The sequence below is a fragment of the Calonectris borealis genome, chromosome 2, assembly GCF_964195595.1.
Source record: "Calonectris borealis chromosome 2, bCalBor7.hap1.2, whole genome shotgun sequence".
Lineage (NCBI taxonomy): Eukaryota > Metazoa > Chordata > Aves > Procellariiformes > Procellariidae > Calonectris > Calonectris borealis.
Genome location: NC_134313.1, coordinates 88,700,534 through 88,724,125, shown reverse-complemented (window position 1 = coordinate 88,724,125; position 23,592 = coordinate 88,700,534).

Here is a 23,592-nt window from a genome sequence, read left to right as displayed (position 1 = left end):
GATTTATTCTTCTTAGTGGCGGAGATTAAACACTTCTTTCAGGACCCCACTCTTCCTTTCTGGGCAATCTCTAACGTAGTCATCAGTCCCTCTCCTTCCTCCCCCTAAGCTTAAGTGATATATACGTACAACTGGAGACATATTTTTAACCACAAATGATTACGGCATTAGAGGCTCCCATGAGACAGAAGTGGTGAGTGTGAACTGTGCTGCCTGATGGAGAGAGGCTGAGATCACCAGTTAGGACACTTCAGTAAATTCTGGATTCCCTTGTAAATTTAAATCAAATGGCAAAACTCTGATTATTTTCAAGACAAGATGAGGTCCTCAAAATTTTTTGGAGGATAGTAAATTCCATATGCCAGTTAAAGTCTAACCCCAAAGGTTGCTCAGTATTTGACTTCTCATTTTATTAACATTCTGTAATAAATGTCCAAGGAAGTATTTATATTTGCCTAAGGTTCATTTTATTTGGAATCCTACTCATACCGGATTTGACCTTCACAAATTCTGTTCCATAAGGTGTGACCTTTAGATTAGCTGCCCGTGTAAAGAAGTGACTATGTTACCTGATGCTTTTCATTCTGCAAGTTACTAAACCAAAAATATATAAATAATTTTAAATATCTGTTATAAATATCCCATTTTATTAATGTTTTCCAAACAAAATAACATCTTTTCTAATATGTTCAAGGTCCCAAGAGTATTTTTCATTCTTTATTTCTTAATAACCTTAAAAAAATTAAAAATTTTTGTTGTACACGGACTTTTTTCGTGTGTTTACCAGAAATATGAGCACATTTGGAGTAAAAAGAAGAGTTTCATGAACACAAATTCAACTTAAGTATTCTTCTGTTCCATTAAAATGTTAATCATTTAATAGCATTTCATTATAAACATATTCAGATGCCAAAGAAACTGGAAAAAAAAATTTAGTCTGAGAAATGTGCACATGTTGCTGTTGAGTCAAATGTTGGCAATAACAACAGAATGACATATTTAGAGTGTGTTCTCTAAAAAAATATCCCTTTAGAAATGTTACAGTTCTGAAATATGAAAAATTAATAGACATAAGTTGAACAAAAGTGGTTCTGAGTTGATACAGGGAAAAAAAAATCACCCTGTGGACAATGATGCGTTGGAGGTGGTTGCCCACACAGGCCATGCAGTCTACATCTTTTTAAAGATTTTCAAAACCCAGCTGGACAAAGCCCCAAGCAACCTCGTCTGACCCCACAGCTGACCCTGCTTTGAGCAGAAGGCTGGACAAGAGACCTCCTGAGGATCCTTCCAGGTTGAGTTACTCTTTGGTCCTACGAAAATTGTTCCTATTACCCAGTTTTGTCTACTGGTGAGAGAAACTATCATCAATTATAAAGACTTAGTGAGCTCCACTCAATGATTAAATACCATTGGATTAGGAAAATGGATGGAAACTGCAGTGTGTGTGTGTGTATCTCTGTGAGTATGACTACGTAAGGTTTTCAGAATGTATATGTTTGAGACTGAAATACCATGAACTAACAGTTTCTCCACAATATTGTGAAGCTGTCATTAAAGTACTGTAACAAAAGATCAGAGAACTAGAAACATGAGGAAAAAGAATTAATTATATTGGGTGAACCATAAAGGTTATTATTCTGTAGTTGTACTCAGACAGTGAACAACAGTTCACTCTGGTCTTTATTTTATATACATTTTGTTAATTTATGTTACAGTAATGAACCATGGCCACTATATAAACTAAAAATAAATATATATTCATTGATTCTTAAGTATATATAGATATTAGGTAGCATCCTTGTTTTGTACATATGTTTAAAGCGTAGATGAATGTATCACAATGAGTTATTTTTATGCATTACACAATTTCAGTCTTACCATTGCAATACGAACATTAACTTCTCTAACTTATTTTCATATATATACTAAGTGTAAAATATCTTACCTTTTCTGTTCAAGAATCTTAAGACAATAAGAACAAGTTTACCACTGTAAGTGTTTATTCATCCTATGATGTCTTTATATCTTGGCCACCTGAGGTCATCTAGGACTGCAGCCTTCTGAGGGGCTAAAGTAACAGGAAGCAATCTCATTCCTTTTGTCAGATACATCCAAAATAATTTCTATGTAATACCGTGTTAAGCCATGTCTCTTTCACACTGTACTTTGGGTTTGAATTTTTTTTCTTTTATTTTTTTTCTTTCTTTTCTTTTTCTTTCTTGCTTGCTTTCCTGTCTTTTTTCCTTTGTCTCATTTCTGGTATCTTCTTTGTCTTATTACAAGCTGAACACAATATCCAAGACATTTGATTCAAAGGACAAAAATACTCATGTGTCAACCCCTTGAAAACATCTCACTCACAGAGAACAAGATGACAAAGTTTGTGTCTACAAGAACCAGATTTTTTGTGTATAGAAAGATTTTACCTCTTAGTATCACCTTAAAGTTGCTGAGAATACCTGATACTAATGACATACCATATGCAAAACACTAGAGCAATTGTAATCCTTCCCAATGAGGCTTGTCAGATACAAGCATTTTTACTGTTTACCTTTTTGACACATATTTTAATGTCTTTCTGAATTTTTTCCATCTTTTGTCTCTGTAAAACTTCGTTCATTTTATTGAAGAGACCAATGGTCACTGGCAAACAACAGCTTTTTGGTTCCAATAAATCATTACTGTAATTTTGCTGTCACAGTTCTATAAATCAGCTTCAAAAACTGCATGTGAAGACACTGATAATTCAGTGTACATTACAGTAATACATATATTGGATTTGTATTTCTTTATTATAAATAAAAACCCATGTATATTAGAATTAATAAATAGAAAAGTATATAATTATTGATATATTTGGTTACTTGATAATGCTACTAATATTTAATTTAATTAGCTTTTAGCAATCTCTAAAATACACTTTCCTGCCCACAAAATAATAGAGAAAGTAATTGCCTTAAATTTTGTTTGAAAACATGTTTTGGGCAGCAGTCCTACTAAGAACTAGATATACTGAGGATCTCTAAAGCCTCAATCTGAGCAGGTTTTATTTACTAATAAGAAAAGTACCAAAAGTTTAGTTCTGTTTAAAGAAGAAAAGGTATGAACTTTTGTTATAATTCTTTTTTCCACCACCCGCCCCCTGCCCTTTCATAGACTTCGTAATTCTACCACTGTGGATATTTTTTGCTTTTGAGAATAACCAGTCGCAACTAAATTCATCTTCCTATTCAGCTGCTGCTATCTGATCTCCCATCACATCTTTAATTAAAAGTTACAGAAAGAATGTTGAGTGTCATTAATATGTTGTCCAGAATGTTAAGCAAACCTATAACGCAATTTTAAAAAAATATGAGTTTTTTGTTTAATACAAATAACTGTATTCCTGTTTGGATAGATTGTGGCACTAAGGTTCACAAAGATGTTTAACAAATACAATAGCAGAACTCTTTTTATTACATTTATACTGAATTATAATGAGAAAGTGTACTACATCCAGCTTTTCTGAAAAAATAACAGAAAAGGGATTTTTTTTTCTTGGTGTATGCATATGGAGAAACATCAGTGCTACGGGTGTTGATGCAAAGATGTCATGGTTTAACCCCAGCTGGAAACTAAGCCCCACACAGCCGCTCGCTCACTCCCCCGGTGGGATGGGGGAAAGAATCAGAAGAGTAAAAGAGAGAAAACTCATGGGCTGAGATAAAGACAGTTTAATAGGGAAAGCAAAAGCCGCGCACGCAAGCAAAGCAAAACAAGGAATTCATTCACTACTTCCCATCGGCAGGCAGGTGTTCAGCTATCTCCAGGAAAGCAGGGCTCCATCACGCGTAACGGTTACTTGGGAAGACAAACGCCATTACTCCGAACGTCCTCCCCTTCCTTCTTCTTCCCCCACCTTTACATGCTGAGCATGACGTCATATGGTATGGAATATCCCTTCGGTCAGCTGTCTCGGCTGTCTCCCCTTCCAACTCCTTGTGCACCCCCAGCCTACTCGCTGGTGGGGTGGTGTGAGGAGCAGAAAAGACCTTGACTCTGTGTAAGCACTGCTCAGCAGTAACTAAAACTTCCCTGTGTTATCAACAGTTTCCAGCACAAATCCAAAACATAGCCCCATACTAGCTACTATACAGAAAATTAACTCTATCCCAGTCAAAACCAGCACAGAAGAGAACAGTTCTGTTTCTCATGGTGTTTTGAGAGGATACTAAGCCTTTCAGAACTTTGTGCTATTTTTCAGAGCAGAATGAGTTAATGAAGTTCTAGGACCACTGTATGTTAGAGAATTTTAAATGGTGGTCCAGCAAACATGGATATCCTACAAAACTCTTATGTACAACTAGAGAACTTCCTAGTCTTGCTGCTCCTCCTTGCTTTAAGGTAAATTATAGGCAAAAAAAAAAAAAAAAAGTACTAAAGACATTTTGAGTATGAGCTTTTCATGCATTAATTGCTATGATTGCCAGAGGACTCTCTGAGATAGTGAAATGGCCAGAAAAGGTAGCTAAGCCAAGAGAATCTCTCTCTTAGCACATGGTTTTAACATCCTGAGAGCTCAGAAAACTCTTTTAACTGTTGAAATAGCACCTCTGCGTACTCCCACATTAATGGAGAGCTTCTGCCTTGCACTTGTCAAAAACAATTAGGCCATAAAAAAAATGTCAGCAACTTTAAAAATACGAAATAATAATATCATATTTCTCTAAAATTATGTCAAATCTCTGCTGCTATTTAGAGACACTTTGTCATGTTCCTTTGCTATATTGTTATATGCTGAAAGGGTAAATGACGATTGTTGCTCAGCTTATGAACTTTCTGCCTTGTTATGATCTTTCAGTAAGACAACCCTCTGGGCTTGTTTTAAATTCCAAAGAGAATTCCCTAGACAGGTGAAATCAACTGAAGAAAATAAATTGAAACCTACATTGTAGAGATACCTTGGGGTTTGACTTGGGTAATGAAGTGAAATATAAAGCTGCTGTGTTCTGCTTGCAAGTGTACCTGAACTGTAAAGAAAGGTGTGATGTATATCTGAAACACTAATCTAGATAGAAATCTAGATAGAAACACGAATGACGACATTCAAGTCAGGCTTCTTTCTCTACTAAGTATTCCATTGGCTTGTACAACAGATACTCAAGTCAATGCCACAGCTTCTTAGCTTATATTTCACAGACAAACATTAGCTTGACGAGGCACACCACAGCCTCATTAGAAATATACAAATAATCTTTGAGCAACACAGATTTAGATTTAATTTCTATAGGCATAGTTTAAACCTGGGGACATAGGACTTTGGACTTTTTACATTCATTAAGAAAAAATAATTATTAAAAAAATGTGAAGCAAGGTGAGGTGTGGTGAAGTGAATAAGTTTCTCCAGTCTAATTTTTCGTTCAGGCTTTCAAGTAACATCTAAAAGTCTGTCCAACTACACCAAAATATGTAGATTCGGTATATGCTTGTACTTACATGACTTGCTCTTGTAAACATTTCAGAAGACTTTAGCACTTATTCCACTCAAGTTTATCATGGATGTGTACCAGTGACCATCTGTTTCAAAGGAATGAAAGACTATGAACTATTATTTTGATAAATGGAATAAAGAAGAAACTGAAACAATTTCCGCATCTCTGGATTTTTGAAGCTAAAACAATATTTAATATATTTTATGATACATGTATGGACTAGTTCGTTTGTAATGTGTGAAATGAAGAAGTCAAAAACTGCTTTGACTGTAGCCCGATCTGGTTTCAATTCACTCATTAGAATTATGTTAGCAGTGACAATAGCAACTAGTAAAGGATAGCAAAACTTTTTAACACCATCTATAATTTGTGCAGCAAAATATTGAATTACAAAGCACAGTATGGACTGTGTTCAAATACAGTTTTATCATGGGAAGCAGCCTCAATTATTGCTGAGCAGTAGAAAAGTAAATCTATTTCATGGAAAGTTTTGATATTTCAAAACTTGTTTTCATTCCCATACAAACCAAACTATTATCATTTTGAAATTCTTCGTGAAATGTAACGCAATGTTGGCTATGTGGATACCACCTGGATATCTGACTCAACAGCAATGACTTTAGAAGCCCTGGAAACTTTGATCCCGGACATGTGTTTTAAAACCTAGACTTTCTAGCCACTGACTAAGTAAATCAGTTTGCATATAACTCCGAATACTGCTTGATATTAATGCAAATTTCATTGAAACACAACGAACTTTGACAAATGCTTGAAATTTGACAATGTATGTCCAGGCCTATTTATAAAACACGTGATTGCTACTGACTGAGGCTGTATTCTATCAGGGTATACTGAGAATATATACGATCTTCTGCAAAGCAGAGTCACCAGTCTGTGACAACATTACCTGTATCATTTACCTTCAAATGAAAAAAGTCTCAGGTGTCTTCAGCTCTGTATGCAATTCAAGGACTAGTGCTAACTTTGAAAGCAAAACAAGTCTGTACAACTTCCATTCATTGCATGCTTGGGATATCAAATAAGTAAAACTAAAAGAGCACAAGAGGGGAATTTACTAACAATTCTAATAAATTTCCAGTTTTGATGTGTAAGAGAAGATTGTAAATATTTATAATAATGACAAAAAAAGCAGGATTTATTTATTGACGTACACAAAAAGAAAATAGCTTTGAATATGGCAAAGAATATTTTTCCCACCAGTGAAGTCCAAAAGAAACATCTCCAAAAGAAAAAATAAACCTAATAATTTCGTATAGCTTTTTCATGTTATTTCTTGTTGTCCCAACTAGGGAGTTCCCGTGCATGGCCTTGGAGACTAAGATATAGTTCTGCTTCCCTGAGTGTAAAAAATGTTTTGAAACTCTGTGAAAATAAATAACATTCCAGAGAACGAATGATGGAAGATCAAACTGTTAGGAGGGTATTTCTTTGTTCAGTATTTTCTTTAACATGTCTTCCTCTTTGCAAAGATTTTGTGTGTGTGTGTGTGTGCATTGGGGAGTATATCAACAAATAGATATTATGAATGCTAGCTTCATAAATAGTTACTGACTTCCTTTTTAAAGTGCAGTCTTGCCAATCATATTTACTGTCCAACATATATAGTTTCTTGCCAATACTTAACGCCATCTTACCGTATAAATAGGTACTGTTGCCTTTTTGCCTGTGCTATTTTCTCTTTTTCCTGATGTAAACAAGTGAATGTCATAACAGTTTTGAAAGCTGAACATTAATAAATAAAATTATTTCCACTATGACATCTAGTTCAGGAGAAATGGATTCTTGTTTTGAAATGCCAATGTTTTGCTAACAACATTTGTGCAGACACAGTAAAATACTGTATTGCAAGTAGATTCAATGATGATATTGCTCTACGTTAAGAAATCTCACTACGCTGCATATGGTTGGTTTTGCACCACTATTAAGATTCTGAACCTTGGCTTGATTGTTCGAAGATTTTTTTTGTTGTTGTTTTTTGGGTTTTTTTTTTTTTTTACTGTTAAACTCTGTTTAACAGAATTCATTGATGGTGGTCTTTGTTGATTACAGTTAATCCACCAATCTGTAAGCCACAGTTTTTGTCTTTGACAGACATTTTAATCACCATTGTCTTTTATAGGAGAACATGTGATCAGCTATGACTTACTGTGCTGAAAACTGGTGATGTAAGATACAGAGCTCTGTATCAAACCAACTGTCTCTGTTCCACCTGTGGCACCTACTACGGTCATTTTAGGTACCAGTTTAAAGACATCTGGATTTCAGGCTTTTGTGCTCTGAAGTTTTGCTTGTACTATTCATTTAAATGGTATTCACTCTACTGGTTTGTGGTATTTTCAACTTCAGATGTGAGACTGACTGGATCAATTTATTTTTCATTCTCCATTCCCCATGACATTTGTCTACCTGAAAAGGAAGGAATTATAATCTTACAAGAAGAGTTATACCTTATTGCCTAGAACAGTGAATTATCTAAGCCTAAATTTGAGACAGAAATGTAATATTTCTCAAAGAACAGCAAATTACAAATAAAGTAAATACTTGTACTATAGACTCTCAGAAAAATCAGAGGGATCTGCAGAGATCCAACCACCACGTTCAAGCTCCACAAGTTGAAATGTGAAAAATTAGGAAAATTTTCTTCCCATGAGGGTGGTCAATAATTGGAACAGGTTGTGGAATCTCCATCTGTGAGATGATAAAAATTCAACTGGACATTGCCCTGAGAAATTTGATTTGATGAGGCATGCTTTAAGCAGAGGGCTGTGCTAGATGATCTCTGGAGGTCCCTTCCAACCTAAATTATTCTTGATTTTGTAATTCTATAATGCAAAAAGCATTTATTATCATAAATAAACAGACTAGAAATACATCATTACTGCAAACAAGAAAAACATCTAATCAATTGGCAGAGAACAACTAAATATAGGAATATGCATTGCTGTTAAAAAATAAAAGAAAGAAAATAATTTTATTCCTGTGCACTACATGTCACCAGCACTTTATGAGAGTCAGGCCCCAAAATCATCCTATGAAAAAATAGAAAATATTAGCATTTTTCTTCCAAACTACATTTTCTCACTACCAAACTCAGACAATTCAGACATTATGTACCTCTTATCTTCCTTTTTAGCCTCTGAGCTTTGAGAGTTGTCAGTCTGTCTTATAGAGCTGTCAGGAATCAAAAATTTCTTTTTCAATAGCAGTTTAGAACTTTCATATACTCGGCTGTTGGTAGGAGCTCTTTTTGATTGGCTTGAGTTCCTCCACCTTCGAGTAAGTCTCAGTTCTCTTTCTGCAACTTGTGACCATTGGTTCTTGTTTTCTGCTGCACCCTCCTGAGAACAGTCTATGTCTTCTTTATAATCCCCTACTCCTTTTGAGTAGTGGAAAGCTACAATGAGGTTCTTCTAAAGGTTCTTCCTTCTGCCAGCTAAAGAGGTACAGCTCCCTCAGCTTTCCCTCATAACCTGTGTGCTTCAGCTCCTATATATGGCCCTCTGAGGGACTCTCTCCAGTGAGGGGTCCAAAACTGAGCATAGTGTCAGATGTGGTTTCGTATATGCCAGGTAGAAGGGAACAATCATTTCCTGGCTATGTGCTATGTGCTTGCTCCTACAGCCCAGTATGCAGTTACTGTTCATCACCACAACAGCACACTGCTCGCTCAGGTTCAACCTCTCCACTGAGACCCATATCTTTTTCTGCAGAGCTGCTATCTAGCACATGGATGTCCAGCTTGTATTGCTTCTTTATGTCGTTCTGAGCCACATGCAATATTTTCCTCTTCTGTTCTTCATGAGGTTCCTGTTGGCCTGTTCCTTCAGCTTTTTTGTTTTATCCTTCATTACCATACTGTTGAGAATCCTAGTAGCATGTTCAACAACAAAAAAGATCATTTTACATTAGTTTCCAAAACTCAATCAAAGGTTTACTGTGAAGCTGGAAAAAAACATTTTCCTGTAACTTTAGGTTATGATTTCTAGGTGTTTGGGGTTTTTTTTTCCCCTTCAAGAATAGTGTTTTGTTTTTAAAACAATGATTGTTTAGTTTAGGACATCAAGGCAATGTAACATTGTTACATTTTCTGATTTTCCTACCAAATAATGGCAGGTTTACATCATTCAGGTGTTTGGGATGTTAATTAATTCCCATGGAGATGGAATATAGGCTTCTGTGTTGATGCTAATCAAAAGTATACAAAAGAATTTCAGTTAAGCACACGTTATAACATGATCCTACAAATTGTCAATTCTGTCTGTTATTAATATCTAAACACATATCTGAAGTTGAAGAGAAAGTCTTGCTATACAATCTTGAGTATAGTAGCGAGCTTTTTCCATTATCCCTGAAATCTTTCTTTTGAGAGGTTTTGAAGAAGTTCAAGATGTATACTTCTAGATATATTGCTGCTTACATTTCAGTCTATTAAAGATTCTCTTTAACCCTCATCAACTGAAAACAAAGTCATATTTGGGAAGCTTGAGAAATAATGAAAAGAAGATTACTGAGTCTATAAAAATGTTGAGTATTTTCAAGGACAATGGCAGTTTAAAAAATTTCCCTCAGTTAAGATAGGAGGTGTTTTCCTAAATGTACACATTCAGCTTTGACTTTGGAAAATTTACCAGTATCAAGAGAAATTGCTTCATTTATAAATAATATTTAGTATTGCTGTAGAAATCAGAAGGTAGATTTACAGTTTCTGAACAGATAATCTCAAAATAGATACAGTAGGGAAAATAGTATGAGGATAGACAGAATGGACCACTAGCTTAGCCACACGCTGAGAAAAAGGAAGAAAAAGCCTGGGGTTATATTGGTAGTTTGGCAATGTAATGCTGGACAGACATTTAATTCTCTTAGCACAAGTAATTTCTGTTATTTATATCCTCCTCTACTAAAAGCATAAAGTGACCAGAGCTGACATGGGTATAGAAAGCAAAAGCCACCTTAAAGTTGGTGCCTTCTCAAGGTCCTTTACCTATGATTGGAGGTTATAGCAGCTTTGAAGCTACTGTTTTATAAAGAATTCATCACCTTCTCCAAGCTGGCAGATGTGTCCACAATGGGCTTTTTTTGGAACGCAAAATAGTGTAATTTCACAGTTCTGGTAAACAGTAGGAAATGCTATATTGTCTAAATGAGAGGTGAGTTTTCTCTTCCATTCACTCCCTATCAAGTCATTAAGTTTATCCAAGTTTACTGCTGTTTAAGTCACAAGGCTCTAGCCCTTTGTTCATTGTGAATTAAATAGCAGATTATGTTTTTTATATTAAATATTTCCCTTTTAAACCACTTGAAGCAACAAAATACTATGTACATCACTGAGTTCCCCTGTGCCTTTTCTTTAATGTGAGGTTGGATTTTCTCCTTCTTTTTTAAGACGTGGTTCAAAACACATCTTAAATCTTTATATATTATGTTCAACCTGCAAGTAACATTTTATGGATTTAGACAATGTGATGTGCTTTTTGCCACAGGGCTCTTAGGCACAGTTTACTGCTGCACTGTGCACAATAAATACATAAATAATTTACTCGTTTTAGTCCATATAAAAGATTTGTTTGCTTAATGTGTTGGAAATAACTTGATGTATTAAAGTTGCTGTTGTTGTTGTCACCACATTACTACAATAAGCAAGATCTATATCTCATTTGGTCTTCTGGAAACAATTTTTAAGTAAATGCAGATGTTTGCCTTTTTATTTTAATGCTATTATTTTTACAAGTTGCCTGCTAATAAATACACAGTTGTGTTATGCTATGAGAAACAAAGACTTCAGAAGGAAGTATTTTTGATTAATCGAACAGTCTCATTCCCATTTAAACCATTATTTTCAGAGCAATATCATTCATACTCTCAGTAACATATAGCATATAAGAAAAAAAATGTCATCCATACAAAACGAGTAAAAAATGATTGCAAAAAAACCCATCTGACCTCAGAACAATAAAACAGAATTTTTGCAAAATCTCTCCATTGTCATCTTCATGCATCCAAGTCAGAAACTCAAAGTCAGGACTATCTTGCTTCCTACGAGCAATATGACAGAATTTTCTTTCTTTCCTGCTAAGAATCCAAGACTCATTTCCATATTAAAAGTATGGATACACAGAGATTTCTCTCACAATTATGAATAGTCTATTGACCTAACGCTCATTAAGTCAGGAAGATCAGAGACCACCTTTTGTGTGCACAACAGCTATTTCAGATTAAAATAACTTTCAAGACTACTAGAAAGCGGACTATATAAAGTCTATAATTCACCTGCTACTATTCTTTACCCTCTCGCAAGAAGGCGTTTCACTCTTTGTTTTTTCTCATTCAGTGTGTGCCTCCTGGCCTTACTATGCGCTATTTCATAGTACTCCAAGTTAGAATTACTCATTTCTGCATGGCTTTTCTGTGTAATCATCAACAGAATAAAGTGATGAGTAACATTTTCATGTTTTGATGCCCTATGAGAGGTCAGGGTGGTGTTACCTCCCCTCTCTGTGGGAAGCTAAGAATCAGGGAGACAAATGACTTTCACAACTGGTGTCAACAGAACTTTTCACACCAACAAGCAAGATGGGTTTGGAAGCCCATGTCCAAATTTTTTATCTCTTTATCATTTGTCAGAAAGTAACTTCTTAATTGACAGTCAGGCAATCAGATTATTTGTACCCATATATATTTTCAAGAAGGTTAGTGAAATTGTGGAATATTCTGGGCTTGTAGTCAGGAGCACCTCTTTCACAGCAAAATCTCTGGCACAATTTTCTTCCCTATTTTCAAAAAGCACAAAGTACACCAAACAGATTCTATGTCCAAATCTCTGAGTTTCCATGGTATTTGGAAACAAGCAGGAAAAAAAAAAAAGTTACTGTGTTTCCTGAAGAATCAGAAAGCATTTTGTTAATCTCTGATATGTCTGCACTTTACTTTTAAAGATGTCAAAAGAAAGGACTTATTCTGAGGCTATTGCTGAAGCATATTTTGTTTTAAATTCATTTTCTCTCTTGGCCTAGCATATTTTTTCCTATGAAAAGAAGCAATATTAGCAATAGTTAGGTTCACTGTGCTGTTTTCTTAGTGGAAAACCTTAGCATATGTCTTATTACACTACACAAATTTACATCTTTAACTAAACTTACCAGATGAATGCAATCCGTATACTTAAAGGGATGTCAGAAGTTTATAGAACTGTACAGCTGTTCAGTTTTAAGCTCACATGCAGCAAGTCCCACAGTGAACTTTTACTATTTCTCACTTATCTTGAGTGCAGGTGCCCGGGTGCCGGCGGCAGCGGCAGCGGCAGCGGCAGCAGCAGCAGGAGCGGGGCGGGCTGCAGGGCGGCCCCTGCGAGGCGCGGCCGGGGCTGCCCCGGGCCGGGCACAGCCGGTTCCAGCCGGCTCCAACGGCCCCAGCGCAGGGCACAGCTGAGCCCCTCAGCCGCGGGCGGGCGCCTCGGGGAGAGCCCGGGTAAGGAAGGGCAAAACGCTGCCCGGCAGCCAGGGCTGAGGGAAATTAATTTTCCCCAAGTCAAGTCTGTTTTACCCATGATGGTAACTGGTCAGTGATCTCCCTGTCTTCGTCTCAACCCATGAGCTTTTCCATCTTATTTTCTCCCCCGTCCTGTTGAGGAAGGGGGATTGAGAGAGCGGCTGGGTGAGCACCTAGTAGCCAGCCAAGATCAACCCACCACATCACTTCTCTCTGAACAGTATCCATTAATTTTACGTAATCATTTTGAGACTACTTGAACACCAGCTTGTACTTTTTTTGTTCAAATCATAGCTGCTGTTCCGTTCAGTAGCCATTGCAAGTTTTCAGCACTTAAGCAAGCATGAAGAATGACTTTACATTCTCAAGGTGTAGTCATCTGTAAAAAAAAGAGGAACATGCAAACATGATCACCTATTAAAAGGTAAGTCTTAGTGGATTTTTCTCTGTGGCAATGCAATTTTCCAAAGATATATTCAGATGTGTTCAGCATAACATGCTTTTTCTTTTCCTGCAATTCTGCACCTCATTAAGGACCCAGCTTTCAAACTGGGTAGCAGCAAAAGTATTAACGACAATCTACAGCTTCCCAAGTAAATGATTGTCTGTGGGTGTGTATATGAACTAATCTGTCAGGAAGAGGAAAAGTAAGAAAGGGACTATTGAAGTTCTGAAATTTTAAAAGAAATTTTTGACCAGTTGTAAAACGTCTGGTATTCTACTTTTCTAAGGCATGACATAAAGGCTTAGCATTGGCAAAAGATCCAAAGGAGACTCAGAGCACCCAGACATGAGGTTAATTCATGTAAACATTACTGCTTAATTAAAATTCACTAGCAAAGAACAATAAGGAGTAGCATCTTGCAAGTCCATTTTCTATTTGTAACAGCTTCTCTGACTCAAAATTTTGCATTAAAATTTCTTTTATGGTTCCTGATTCACAAAGTTCAACATTGCAGATGTATGTGAAGCTACATACATATTATGTTACAAGCATTGTTTTTTCGGAGCAAAGACTCATCTTTTGTTTTTTCCTTCTTAACAGAAGTTTAAGTTCAGACATAATTACTTGTTACTTCTTCTAGGAGAACATGACTAACACGAGCCTATAATAACTTCTTTAATCAAACCTATAGCCTTACTATTTCGTTGTTCTATTATGTGAGTCTTAGTACATCAATTTATCTTCTGCCACATCCTCTTCCAGCTTGTCTGGATTTTTGACAGTAAATGGCTTGGATTTGCAATATGAAGCCTGTATGCTAACTGTATTTTAGAAAGCTTTTATCTACTCTTCAACTATCAATCAATTCCGAGGATAGACCACAGGAGAAGGGAGACAGGGAGCTTGAGCAGATTTCCTTCCGCTCCACAGAAATGGACAGTTCTATGTCTCAGCAAATTAAGTGCAGGTAAGAGCATTGCAGAAATAAATTCTAGATGAGTTCAACACAAGGGCAAAGATGGCTAGGAGGCAGTATGGGCAGAGGAATGAATCATCCCAAAAGGGACTCCTAATCTGTGTTTCCAGCTCCTGAGTTCAGTGAGGACCCCTACTTTTTCTCCATGCCAGCCCTTCTCTTTTCATGATTGGTCCCTGAAATCTTTGTTCTCGTACAGAGCTCAGTGGTCAGCAGCAGAAAGGGGGAGAGACAGAAAAGAGGAGTAGGAAGTGACTGCTGAGTTCAAGAAGCAGAAGCACAGGGAACTGGTTACTAGTGGCTCAGTGATCAGCTACCACTCTAAACGTTCATTCTCTTGAATGATGCTGAGCTGCCTTCAGCTTTGGCTATCACCCTTTTCAAACAATTTCGAGGCAGAATGCATTTCAAGACAACTTTAACTCTGTGTGGATTTTGAAGCATCTGGAACATTTCTCATCTTTAAACAAAATTATCGCAATCATAAAAGAACTAGTGCTCTACTGTGATAAACTAAACCAGCCATGTCTAATTCACATAATTTTCACATAATATCCTCCTAGTTTGTAATAACAGCTTAAGAACTGCCATACAGGGACAGAATAAAGGTTCACGTTGCCCAGTATCTTCCAGTGGATGGAAAAAACGGTGCCTGAGGAGGTATAAAAAAAAAAAAGGGCAATCATAAAAGGATAGCACCCCCACCCCTTCCCTAGTAGTCCAAAATCCAGCTATTTGCAGCTCAGAGGACTGTCTGAGCAGAAAATAGTTCCATATATGTCATTACTTCTATAGATTTCTCTTCCATTTACTTGACTTGTCTCTGCTTGAATCCTAATGGGCCATGAACTGGTGTCTGCTTGTGTATTAAAAATAGATTTTGGCCTATTATTTTCTTCTGGGTGCACACACACTTCAGCATTATACGTGCATCTTGTCTCTCTTAGCAGAACTCAACGTGAAAATGTTCTTGTTTTCAAGTATGTAGCATTAGGAGTGTGACACTCATAAAAAGACAAATTTTAGGAGTGTGTACTGTTGAAATGCTGATGCATCTGCACCTGCTTTGAAGAGTTAGGTTAATATCTGTAAGGAACTCTTCCTATGGACTTTCAAACAGAAATGTAAACAGTACGGGAATTGCAAAACTACATCCTGATTGGCTATGGCTAGAAAATATTTACTGTTTCTCTCTTATTCAGTCAAAAATTTAGAAGTATGGAAAGTATTTATTGATTGAAGATGTATTCTACAAAAAGAAGTCTTCATCTGAATTAAATGTAGAAATATTGTAAATCTATTTTTCTTATGGTCCCTACTTAAATATTCACTACTGGACAGAATACTGAAGCAAACGAACCTGAACATATTAACATTTTCTGATACTGTTTCAACTATCCTCACTACCTAGGGAAGCTTTTAGCGGGAGGCAGGGCAAGATGACCTCTAGAGATCCCTTTATCCTAAATTATTCTATAATTCTGTATGCCTAAGTAGAAAAAAACCCAACCAAACAAAAAAACCAAACCCCAAACCCAACGAACTTATAAAGAGGTCTAAAAATGCTGATAACTGCTAAGACAGCATCTCATATTCTAAATCGCCAGATTTTATTCAGACTAGCTAGTCTTGACATTAGGTTATGAAATTGAACATGTAGACATTGTAAAAGAAAAGCTTTATTTTGAAGTCCTTATTACTCTAATTAAATGAGACATGTAAGTATTTGTACTGTAAGCAGGGCACAGAGTGATGAACTGAAGTAATCAAGTGTTCAAAAGTAGATCCCATAAACAGAATGCCAGACAGTGCTTCAAACAATGTTTCAGGTTGAATTTCTCAGAAGACAAGAGCATGCAGATGTCAGTGGAACTTCTAATAGATGTGAATTTCCAGTTTAGAGACTACTGATTTTTACAATACAGGTTTATTTATTTTCTTCTCCATAGAAGAAAAGATCTGAAACTTTAAATGGTTGGTTGCATGGAAAAGCCACAACAAAATAAACAAAGAAAGAGAGAAAAGTGAACTGATGTAAGATGCAAAAAAGTAGGATAGGTTTATCAAGTTTATGCAGCTTTATTTGCAAATTTCTCCTGGTTTGTGAAAACATACTAAGTATAACATTCAACAGCTAACCTTGATGAATACTGCAGTTATTCAGCATCACTTTTTATTAAAATATGTGTGTAGTTTGTTACAAGACATTCTGTTGGTCCTCCAAATTGGCTGGGCATTTTGGAAAAGAATAATAGATGAATAATCAGTAAAAGTCCATACTAACAGGTAGAAAAGTATCTGCAGTACACATTTTTAGTATTCCAGACTTGTAAGTATTTTGTGAATACTATTAGTTGCCCAAATATTATTTGTTAGAATGAAACTGACCCTTTGTTTTGTGCCACTAGTCTCCAAGCTAAACCTTTTATTTGAAGGATTATATCCAATTTAAAACTTCATGTTTGCTGTCGATAAAGGTGTGAATTGCATGTGTAGCAAATACTGTTCTTAAACACCATTACCTCATTCAGTTACCAGTTGAATTAATTAGATTTTTCTTCTTCCCTTTCATTTATTTCCTTACTACTTTTGCACCACTGCTTCTGAAATAATGGGTTTTAATGTAAGAAACACAGGTCTCTGGTCCTTGCTGGAGATTTGTTTATTTAAAACTCCTCTGCCATTTACAGTTTTCTTCAGCTTTAGTTTACCTCAAAACTTCAACTTCATTTAGTAGGGTTAATTCATACAATTGATCAGGTTACTATTATATATCTCCAGAGTCATGGAGACTAATTCACATAAGTCAGAATGAATGAAATTTTGCGAAAGGGATGAATAACCAAACAAAATTTACAAAAAAAAAAAAAAAAGAAAAAGATATCTCTGAGCCCATTTACTTTTTTCAAAAACTGTTTTTGCCAGGTAAAAGACATTGTCACTAATGCAGCATTCTGAAACTAGGAGTCCCAGAAGTGATGCTAATACTTTCACCTTTTTTTTTTTTTTAACTGCAAAAGTAAATGAGCTCTGCTTGTTCTACAGTATTTACCTTGTAAATTTCTGTCATTATCAGCCCACTTTGTAATTCTCTTATTTGATTTATACTGTAGTCATTCCAAGCAACTCTTATTCAAATTACATTTGATGGATTTTTATAAAGAGATTTCATATTACTTTTTTATTAGTTATTAGTACTTACCAAACAGTTTCTCCTAGAGCAGCTGATCTGTAGCGTAGAGCAGCAAGTTCTTGTAATTTCTTATGCAACATTTTATGGAATTGAGTCAATTATAGCTAACAGAGATGGCACCTACTGTCATATTTCACTTTCCAGCTGTCCTAGCAGAAAAAAAGTACATAGGAGCTGTGAAAAACCAAATCAAAGCTACTACTGAAGAAAGCTTAAAACTTAGATTTCTTTTTACATAAAATTTAATGAAACAACCCTCCAACTTTTAAAAGAACCAAGGGAAGTTGTGCTATTGCTTGTGCAATATAAGATTTCAAGAATACTCTTACTGCAAAATTCGGTCATAAAAATTCATTATATATTACACCCACCTTGAATGGTAAAGTAGCATGGTGTAAATTTACAGCTTTTATGCTGTAATTTATTTTATATAGGACTTTCTAACTAAATGCAGTGTCATGGCCCTGAGGGCCCTGTTAGCCCTGACTGTCCCTGTCCAGCCCTCTGGGGCTCCCCCCACCCTGCCCACGGCCCAGGACCCCATTTATGGCTGCTGGGGGCTGTCAGCTCCTGCCCCAGCCATGCCCCAGCAGGGCCAGTATCCATCTTCCACAGCCCTGCCCTGCTGGGCCCTGCCAAGCTGGGCTCACCTGCAGGCCCACATCCCAGCCTGGCCTCAGCCCATCCCCATCCCCAGGGAGGTGCCCGATGCCTGGGACTGGGGCTGCCCAGGTGCTGAGGGTGGTGGGAGAGGCCCTGCTGTCAGGCCATGCCCTGACCTGGATGCTCCCGGTGCATGGCCCCCACAGTTCCCTGACATACAGTTCTACCTGAAATTTCTGTTTTCTGGTTTGAACACACAATTAGACACAACTTGTCATATGTATTCTCAGAGACGAGTGACATGAGACAGTTGTTTCAGGGTGTGCAAGACTGAATCTCTGTGTTACCTTCTCTGTGGGAATGGATCTCCACAGTCATCATCTTTGAAGAACTCGAGATGAAAGAAACAGTAGGCTGCTCTAATGTGAACTGCAGGATTGGATCAATGAGTTGCTGGGTAAAAAAAAGAAAAAAAATTAAAACTACTTAAGCACATAAATTAGTTAGGGCCAACAACAGTCAAATGTAAACATACAATTGATATTTTAATAAAAGCTAGCATTTTTTAATCATCTCTGCCAAATTTATTTAGTGGGCTGACAAAATATATTAGTGTCATAAAATTCTTTTAACAAGTTTAAATCACTTGGGAAACTGTGACAATTGTCTTTGAGGACATATTTCCATCTTCCGCAAATGCAAATGGCAATGGTATCAGTCTTCCTTACAAAATTCTATGAAATACATAGGGTAGACATCAGAGTCTGTGTTTCCACAGGCAAAGAAATATGATGAGAATGGGAAGGATGGTGCAACGTTGAAAGCCAGGAGCTGGGTGTACAGTTCCTTGAATTTGCCCAAGTTCTTTGAGGTTTATGTCTGAAGTACCATGAAAAAACATTCTAATCATCTGTCAGTGGTGCTATCTATCTTTAAGCTTGTCTGCTACTCATGGAAGCACTGACTACATCTCTTCCCAACCTGGAATATGAGAAGTCTTTAAGAAGTCGTCTTACATGACTCACCCCTTTATATCAGTGTGAAGAGGATCCCTTGAACATAAACTCTAACTTGGTGCACCCAAGTGGAAGTCATGTAATTCCAGTACAATTCATCATTTTAAATTAATTTAAGGGGGGGGGGGGGGGGGAATGAAAAGCAAACCAAAAAACAACGAAATCCTTAATGTTCAAGTAGTCTATTTTTCTATCTGCATGGAAACATTTATGAAGAAATTTTTAAAAGCTTGTATTTTCATTAGTATGTGAACTTTGACTGACTTATCACTTAAAAAATGATTCTTGAAATCACAATCGACACCTTGAATGCATAGAAATAGTATGAAGTTTATAAGTTATGCTTACATAAACATGTACGATTTCAAAAAAAAGCTGAAGACAGCATGAACTTTACTTTCTTTAAGAGTTCTACATGCTGGTCCTCTTTGTTATGCATAAAATTTCATTCAGAACACTAATTTTGCTTCTTCTTTTTTTGTACTTTAATATAATTAAAAAGGAAGAGCAATCCTTCCTGATTTAAAAGTTTTGTGGGTTTTTTTTTGTTTAAAGTTATCCTGGCAACTGGCATTAATATTTTACTCATTATATAATAACCTACAGTTGTTAAAGTGAATATTATCAATTGGGGATATTTTGATGAAAGATTTTTGCTTAGAAGATCTAGATTCATCAAAATTTATGAGTATGACAAATCAGGGAACTAGTGTTTTTTGTGAGAAAAGGCTGAAGATTCAGAATGTGATTCTGTTCAAACTATGTGGGAGGAAGTGATTCAAGACGGTGGAAGATGTATCAGTCTCAAAATATTCAAGACTTTATTCTTTAGAGCATTTCCATTTAGAGCATATGAAAACCATGGCTCAGGTGTCTATCATTTGGATCTGAGAACTGGAATAGAAACAAAAAAAATCAAATTCATCGGCAGTATGTAAAGCAATACAAAAAACCTATTTGATCTTGCCGAGATGAAAAAGTAAACATTTTCTTATGTTTCCATTGCTACAGGATCAGAATAAGTGAACTTTGACTATAAAATTATCAAAAAGGTAATACAACAAAAGAAGAGATTCTCACTAAAATACAACACAATTATCAAAACTAAGATTAGGGGTATGAATATGGAACATCAAACAATAAATAAAAATTATACATGACAAATATTTTGAAACTCAGATTAAGGTATTGTCAATGGATGTAATAAGGAGAAAAGAAACAACATTAAAAAGATGAAACTTCATAATTAATTTAAAATTATAATAGACAAGAGACTAAAGAAAAAATCTGGAAACGTCACTAATTCCACGTATCTCTGTCACAGGGCAATTCCACAAATGGATATTAATGAATATATTTTCGAAGTTAATCCCAAAAATGTGACAATTCTGCTCTGTACGTGCAATAGTTTTATTCACATGGATATGGAAAGTATATTACATGTAATTTTATTTGTAAAGGTTACAGCTGTGTTGGCATTTTAGTTTGGCTTAGGAGTGTGCTTTCAAAGCGATTATTACCTTTATTGGGCTTTGGTCACATCACAGACTTAAATTGGACCATGCTCTTGAAATAAACTAGTCCAGAAGATGAATCAGGAACGCACCTAATGTGCACCAAACACTAGCAGACATTCAGTCTGTTCATCCAGACTGTTTCTAGTCCAGATGATAATGCTTCAAAATGACCATAGTATCAATGGTTCAGTCAATAGCTCCACTCCCATTGCCCTGTAATATTTTCGAGTGTACACACACACAAAGGGTGGTAGACAGCTGGTTGCTCACTTAATAAAATTAGACTCCTACTTAGATGTTCTAACATAAGTTTTCACGCTCAGAACTTGCAGAACAACAGGTGTCTTTGCAATCTTGTGACTTTTGAGCATTCGAAGGAAAACATATAATTTCCAGAAATTTAGCGTGAGTTACAATGCACTTGAATCATCTTTTATTATTTTTTGAAATTAAGAACATGCTTATAGAAAAAGTGGTTATTGTGCTTCAAGAAGAAAATTAGTTTCATTGTTTCAGGTACATTGCAGTGTCTGCTTTAAACTTATAAGAATAAAACTTTATAGAAAGAAAGTTCAGAGCAAATAGTGCCACCAACAGTGATGGAAACAGAACAAATATTGCAAATTTTACAGGTTTTGGCTATGTGAGCTTCAAGATAACAACATTAACGTATACCTGAAAATAAAACGAATGAGATCAATTTAGGAAAAAAACCAAACCAAACCAAACCAAACAAACAAACAAAAAAACCCAGGAAAAAAGCAGAAGAGGAAAATAATGAAGAAAATACAATATTGGTGTCATGAAGTTTTATAAGTTTTGCATTAGTGATGATGCAAGGTGCTACAAATGCTATGGGGAAACTTTTCCTTCGCATTTTGCAAATGAAATACCTCAAAAGCCAAAACAGCTTTTGCTTTTGAAAGCCGTACAGTATTTTCCTTAGTAATATTTAGCAATTCATAAATTACAGGGTGGCAGCCACTACAGCTATGGTAATCAGGAAAAATGTAGGAAATGGTTGTCAGTAACTAACGAAACAGTCACACTTCATGTGTATGTTTTTCTGATAATAGGTTTGCTCTAGACGGTGACTGTTGCCCCACTCATACTAAAATTACAATAAAACCATTGTGGAATATCTGTGAGAAACTGAATATATTTAATGAATGAAGTGAGTAAAATATTATGATTTCAGAAAGGATTGCAATGAAAGTAAATGATTAAAACACTGGACAAACAAAACAAGGAATTAGCTTGAAAAATCTTCTACTAAATTAAGTTCTTCTTATTGTACTGTTTACAGACTAGCTGTTTTATTTGTATTTCTATGAGCTCTTCTGCTTCAGTGGTACCCTTTAACTAAGTGGAGGTGATACGATTTGCCACCACTGTATTTTTGGCTGCTTTCAATGTATAAATCCCCACGGAAAGTTTAATTCATAGTCCAAATCCATGAAGATTGACCTGTTTTTCTCGTCTCCTATTATGGAATGGCCCAGAGATCCAGACCGTGGAAGACATGAATATACAATGCAATTCAGCTCTGGATGCACACATGCTATCATGATTGATTCCAAGTGAGGTGCAAAATTCTGGGCCTCCAACCTCTGACACTCATTACTATTACCAAGTAGATAGGCTACTTAAGGTGACAAGAATCAGAAATTCTAGCAATTTACTAGTGGTATAATTACAATAATGTATTAATATATCATCAAGCACAATATTCATCATTCGGGAACTCAAGAATTAGAAGGGTTTACCACAATCCTGAGATTCCAGAAATGGCAACTAATTATTACTGTAGTCACAAAATTTGTCCTTTGACAGTGGACCAGGCTGTGACCTGAAGGGATAGATTGTACCTGGCAGTTAAAACAAAGTATGAATTTTTCAAAATATTTTTATTTTTAACAAAGCTAATGTAAAGTTACCTTTCTGAAATAGATATGTTTCCTAATGCCTAGGAAACATAAGCACAAATGCTTGGCTTCTCACTAGAATTATTTTGACAGTAGCTTCCAAAAGTTCCACCTTTGAGATAGGTAAGCAGTGTGTTTATTTTGAACTCGGATATCACAGACAGTATGTTAGTGTCCCTCCTACCTTAGCCTCCTACAGAACTTAGAATAGTAACTTGATGCTTAAATAGAAGGTAAATAAGAAAAAAAAAAAAAGATAAAGTAAACCTAATTAGTTTCCCCTAAAATATATGTACGTACATGTTGCAGTGAGCTCAAAATTCTGATTGCTGTTCTGGGTTATCATCACTGTATTCTCAATTATGTTTGTAACCAAAATAAAAGAATTTTATTTCTTCATCAGACTGCGTTGAAAAAAAGATACACCCATTATTTTACTTAGGTAGTATCAAATTAAATATCAATCAAATGTAAATCAAATATGAAAGGTAATATCAAGCAATAGAGAGAAGTCTGCAAAGATTCAAGGTGTTAAGAGATGAACTCATCCCACGTATCAAAGGAACCTGTATAGAAACAGGAAGAAAACCGTCTAAGGAGTAATTAAAAGTATTCTATTGCCAAGATTCTTCACCTTAATTTGTTCTAATCCCAAATCTTTTTTTCAAACAACCAGACTTGAAGGAAATAAATTTATGTGGGTTAACTTAATAGCACTGTAATAATAATAATAATAACTTTACAACATATGATTAAAATATTAATTAATAATTAACATCTTGGTCATTAAAATAACCTTCATGAACAGGTTGTTATTTCTTCTGTAGAATGTAGTAGTGGAAATAATTCAACCTTGAAATAAAATGGGATTTAACGTACTTTGGGAAAAAATATTTGCTTATAGAAGAATCAGATCTCGCGGTTGACACTTTGT